Source organism: Ranitomeya variabilis, chromosome 1 (genome assembly GCF_051348905.1).
Source record: "Ranitomeya variabilis isolate aRanVar5 chromosome 1, aRanVar5.hap1, whole genome shotgun sequence".
In the NCBI taxonomy this organism is placed as follows: domain Eukaryota; kingdom Metazoa; phylum Chordata; class Amphibia; order Anura; family Dendrobatidae; genus Ranitomeya; species Ranitomeya variabilis.
In genome coordinates, this window is record NC_135232.1 from 955,851,422 (window position 1) to 955,857,538 (window position 6,117).

General features: G+C 42.5%; 1 protein-coding gene across 2 annotated transcripts in view; it reads right to left on the minus strand.

Annotated features, from left to right (window-relative positions):
• The window catches only part of ZNF827 (zinc finger protein 827), a 299,492-nt gene that overhangs the window by 186,933 nt on the left and 106,442 nt on the right, over positions 1-6,117 (minus strand). The window lies entirely within an intron of this gene.

Sequence of the window (6,117 nt, forward strand, 5' to 3'; positions counted from 1 at the left end):
TGAGATGTCTACAATAGGCACTTCTACTTTAGTGAATATCCAAAAATCTATCAAAGGCTCTCTAATGGACTGTACCTTAACTTACAAGGTCACTATCAAGAACTAAAAATGTTCCCTCCTTCTAAATGTTAATCATAATCTGCTCCCTCCTACTCATCTGTCTCCACGTCCGCCATGCACCCAATAGCATACGGTAACTGCACTTAGACAGACACTGACTGATGATGGATCCTGCAAACCCCTTATTATAATAATGTCTGGACCGTACATAACCAGCACTTTTTACCTATTGTCTCCCCCCTATCTCCTTATAGATTGTAAGCTTGTGAGCAGGACCCTCACACCTCCTGTAACTGTTGAACTCTGTGTTACTACATATTGTATTTATTGTCTCTATATGTTCGCACTTATTTGTAAAGCGCTGCCGAATATGTTACTGTTATATAAATAAAATTATTATATCATTTTTCTATTGGAGAAGGATTCATACAATGGTAATTATTAAAATAAGTTTTTGCAACGCTGGGCCCTTCCTAGATGGGGCCGTCGATGATGTGTTCATCACAAATCCACTACTATACTTCACATGCCCCATACCAGTGTAAAATAAATACAAATACAGAAAATATTTTTAAGTTGCAATTATTGATTAAAATCCAAACTAGATTATTAGCTTTTCCCACAAATATTGTCAAAAGAATACATAGAAGAGAGGGATAAGAAGAAGTGGTCATGCAGGTCGTTTGTTACTGCAGGCGACAGAGGCAGCCACACATTAGAATAGATGTACACTCGTCACAGCAGTCCCTGACACCTTCTGTTGGGGGAGAGTTGGATGCGATCCTACCCATCAGATGGTCAGGTGGTCCCTCCAAACACCACAGCTCCATACACTATGTTGTGGCCATTCTCGGGTACTGCAGTTCAGATCACATTCACTTCAATGGGAACTGAAAATGCCTACTATGGAACCATGGTGTTCCAGCTCTGTACAGTGTGAGCTTCTGATCGCCACGACGTCCGGCACTGAGTAATAGGTCTGGGTGTTACAACACGACCAATCTGAATCCTATCGGTCAACCCGCTTAAAGGGAATCTATCAATAAGATCAGCCCCCTCCCCAAACTGCGTATATGGGCATGGAGGTTTTAGAGTATGGTTTTATATTTCAATCTGAGGCTGCATTCTTCTATAACTAGCAGTTTACTTCATATGCAAACGAGATGTTAAGTGCTCTGGGTCTGACCGTGCACTTCCCGAGCCTCTGCCTTCTAGGGTTGTTCCCCACACAGCTCTAGCCTCTTTAGCTTGATTGCTCACTGACCGATTTCCTTGCCTGGTGCCCGAAGACACATGCACCGAGATATTAATAAGGCTAAATAACCTGGTGTTAGGCAGAAAAACGACCTGACGAGGCAGAGGTTTGACAAGTGCTCATTCCTTAGTCCTCATTTACATATGCATTACAACACATATTTCTTGGGAATGTGGCAACAGATAGGAGATGTCAATCCATTGACACCTATGCTCTTATATATGCAGATTGTGGTGGGGTAAAGGGTTTATCTTCCTGACATATTCCTACCTAATTTATGACAGCTAATAAAACCAATGAAAGCATGATGGTGCAACCGATGACATCACCAATATTGGTTTATCATCAAAATGTGCAACTCAACGATACCTTATTCTAGAAACCCAGCACTCTAGTCACTAAATGTATGTAGTGATGACAGCGTCAACATACGGGGCCCAGAGCCTCATGAATAGAATATGGCTGACCTTACGTAGCCAATGAACTTAGCAAAAACTGGAAAGAAATTCTGTATTTCATGTGGGACAGGCGGCACAAACATCCATTTTACAGGCAAAGGATAATACTGGTTGTCATCTTCAGAAAAAAATCTCGGACTGCATCTTCTCTTTGACAGGCTAATGTGTCCTCAGGTAACCTCACAATACACTGAAGATTCTGCTGAATAATTCATACACAAGGGGCATTTTATCAGTAGCATTTTACTATGTAGAGACACTGGCTACAAGGCCCCACGAACACATCGGTGGCGGATAACACATGACTCTGTAGTAAAGTCCGTCATTTATGCCTTGCATTGTACCACTATATCAGTACAGAAGAAAAACAATCTGATGGGAATGTTTATGTTTTCCCAATTATTAATATTCCCTTACTGACAGAGCTAACGTTGACCTTACTGACCAGGCGGCCAAATATATTAAATCTGACCAGTGTCACTTTATGTGGTAATAATTCTGGAACGCTTCAACGGATCCCACTGATTCTGAGACTTTTTTCATGACATAACGCATTTCATGATTTGCATACATTTATTATTATTATTTATTTATATAGCACCATTAATTCCATGGTGTTGTACATGAGAAAGGGGTTACATACAGGGTTATAAATATCGTTTACAGTAAACAAGTTTACAGTGACACACTGGTACAGAGGGGAGAGAGGACCCTGTCCTTGCGGAGTTACATTCTATGGGATAATGGGGAAGAGACAGAAGGTCAGAGGTGCAGCAGCTCTGGCGGTGGTGAGGCGGCTGCTCTGGCGATGGCGAGGCGGCAGAATGGTTATTGCAGGCTGTAGGCTTTCTTGGGTTTTCAGGTTCCGTCTGAAGGATCCGAGGGTGGTGGATAGTCGGACGTGTTGAGGCGTGGAATTCCAAAGATGGGGGATATTCGGGAGAACTCTTGAGGCGGTTGTGTGAGGAACGAATAAGTGTGGTGGAGACTAGGAGGTCTTGGGAGGATCGGAGATTACGTGAGGGAAGGTATTGGGAGATTAGTTCAGAGATATAGGGAGGGGACAGGTTGTGGATGGCTTTGTAGAACAGTGTTAGTAGATTTATGAAAATTTCGCAATTTTCAAACTTTTAATTTTTATGCCCTTAAAGGGAACTTGTCACCAGGTTTGGCCGATTTAAGATACGACCACCGCCTTTCAGGTCTTATCTACAGCATTCTATAATACTGTATATAAGCCCCTGATCCAACCTGCAAGATAGGAAAGATAAGTTTTATTATACTCACCCGGGGGGGGGGCGGGGCGGTCCGGTCCGTTGGGTGTCGCAGGTCCGGCGCCTCCCATCTTCTTATGATCGCCACCTTCCTGCTTGCTTCATGGCTCCCCAGCATCGCGCTCTTGTGCAGGCGTACTTCTCTGCCCTGTTGAGGGCAGAGTAAAGTAGTGCAGTGCGCAGGCGCTGGGCCTCTGACCTTTCCTGGCACCTGGAATCTCCAGGGATCCTCTGTGTCTCTTCTGATTAGTTCTCCCGGTGTGACATCATCGTTGTAGAGTGACATACACATGACATCACATGGGGGTCTGCTAATCAGGAAGGCGCCTGGGATGATGATCAGGTGGGAGGAGATGTGCAGGACTTTGGACTCAATCATGAACTACTGATGTGCCTGCTAGACTTTTTTTAGACTCTAGTTAATGAAGTTTTTTTTTATTATAATTACTATTACTTATTATGGCGCTAAGGGTAATGAAGCATCAAAAAATAGTAACCTTCTCAGGGTCCCAAATACATTGGTCTGGAGCTCATTCATCTCACTATGTGTCGAGTGCTCATATTTAGCGAGGCGCCCTTGTTACCGACACATCTAATCTCTACAAGCACTTCACAAGAACATGGACAAGCCGTCCGATATGAAACTCAATAAAAGGCACAAGGGCATATGTAAGGAAAGGGGATATTTTGCTTGGCGCCTGCACTGGAAAGGCTACCTCTGCAAAAGGTGTTGTGTTCTGCATACTAAATAAGCATGTGTTAATAAGGTACTGTCGCACTAGAGAACTACAATGTTTCTCAACCTGGACACTGGATAAAGTGCATGAACTTCAATGCAACAGATACTACTGGACATTAGGCTTTGTTCACACTTGCGTGGAAGGCTTAATTGGAAATGCTGTTGTATGTGAAAAGAAATATAGTACTGCATATACCTTGGAGAAACCCAATGAAACACCTTAGGGTCTTGTTCAGTAATTGGCAGCACTTTGGACGCAGCACATGTCCCATGTTCACACACAGTTTGTTTTTTTTACATGGATTTTGGTGCCAAAAAAGAAAAGCTTACAAAATCAATACATGGGATAGCTCCATTGAATAGATTTTTCCCAAGTGCATTTACTAAATGTGAATATACCCTTAAAATGTGGGCTTTGGTTTTTCAGCTAGAAGATGTTCAAAATAATTTAACCCCTATGAGATATCTTTCTTGTACTTAATAAGGTAGGAATAACCTTCTCTTTTTTCACACTATTAAATCATTCTTGCTCGTTTTGTTTTTATCTGTTTTTTTTCGCCATGAATGACAGCGCTTTATTTTCAATTATTTCTAATTGAACTTCTAATTTTTTTTTTCTAGTTGCATAGAGAATTTTTAAACTACAATTTATATTTGTGTCCTATAGTGACTAACATTTATTTTCACATAGAATATGACCCAGTTAGAGTAATTGCAGATTAATCACTGGGCCTTTAGGGTTCAGGAAAGTACGGTAAATGGGATGTAATTAGAAATTTTTTCAATAATATGTTTTTATATTTAAATTTTTGTTATCAACACTTGTATAATTTTTACTTTTTTTCTTCTTGTTTTGTGCTTTAAACATCAGAAAAGGCAGTCTTGAAAATGTGACAGTTGTCACAAATAGGGTTGTACTGGATCTAGTTATCTCTGATGTTTGATCACAAGATCGCGGAGTTTAAAAGACGCAGCAGATCTGTCTTTTACAGTTAGGGTACTGTCACACAGTGGCACTTTTGTCGCTACGACGGTACGATCCGTGACGTTCCAGCGATATCCATACGATATCGCTGTGTCTGACACGCAGCAGCGATCAGGGACCCTGCTGAGAATCGTACGTCGTAGCAGATCGTTTGGAACTTTCTTTCGTCGCTGGATCTCCCGCTGTCATCGTTGGATCGGTGTGTGTGACACCGATCCAACGATGCGTTCGCTTGTAACCAGGGTAAACATCGGGTTACTAAGCGCAGGGCTGCGCTTAGTAACCCGATGTTTACCCTGGTTACCATCGTAAAAGTAAAAACAAACAAACAGTACATACTCACATTCCGGTGTCCGTCAGGTCCCTTGCCGTCTGCTTCCTGCTCTGACTGACTCCCGGCCGGAAAGTAAGAGCAGAGCACAGCGGTGACGTCACCGCTGTGATCTGCTTTCACTTTACGGCGGCACTCAGTCAGAGCGGGAAGCAGACTGCAAGGGACCTGACGGACACCGGAATGTGAGTATGTACTGTTTGTTTTTTTTTTAACTTTTACGATGGTAACCAGGGTAAACATCGGGTTACTAAGCGCGGCCCTGCGCTTAGTAACACGATGTTTACCCTGGTTACCCGGGGCCTTCGGCATCGTTGGTCGCTGGAGAGCTGTCTGTGTGACAGCTCTCCAGCGACCACACAACGACTTTCCAACGATCACGGCCAGGTCGTATCTCTGGTCGTGATCGTTGGAAAGTTGCAGAGTGTGACAGTACCCTTAGGTCCAGAAATATTTTGACAGTGACAAATTTTAACATTTTATCTGTTTACCAAAACATTTTCAAGATACAGTAATAACAATATGGGCTTAAAGTGCAAACTTTCAGCTTAAATTTGAGGGCATTCACATCCTAATTGGAGTAAGGGTTTAGAAATTACAGCTCGTTAATATGTAGTTGCCGTTTTTTAAAAAGGGACCGCCGCCATTAAATTGGACAATTATCTAAAAAGCTCTTCAATGGCCTGGCAGCATGGGCTATTCCCTTGTTAGACCATCATCAGTTAAGCAGGTAAAAAGTCTGGATCTGATTCCAGGTGTGGCATTTGCATTTGGAAGTTGTTGCTGTGAACCCACAACATAAGGTCAAAGGAGCTCTCAATAGGCTGAAAATGAAAAAAAAATGATGCTTTGGTAAGCTTGGGATCTCAAAAAGCCTGAATGTCCATGGAACACAACAGTGGTGGATGATCACAGAATCCATTCCATGGTGAAGAAAAACCCCATCACAGCATCCAGCCAAATGAAGAAGACTCTCCAGGAAGTAGGTGTTTCAGTATCAAATTCTACCATAGAG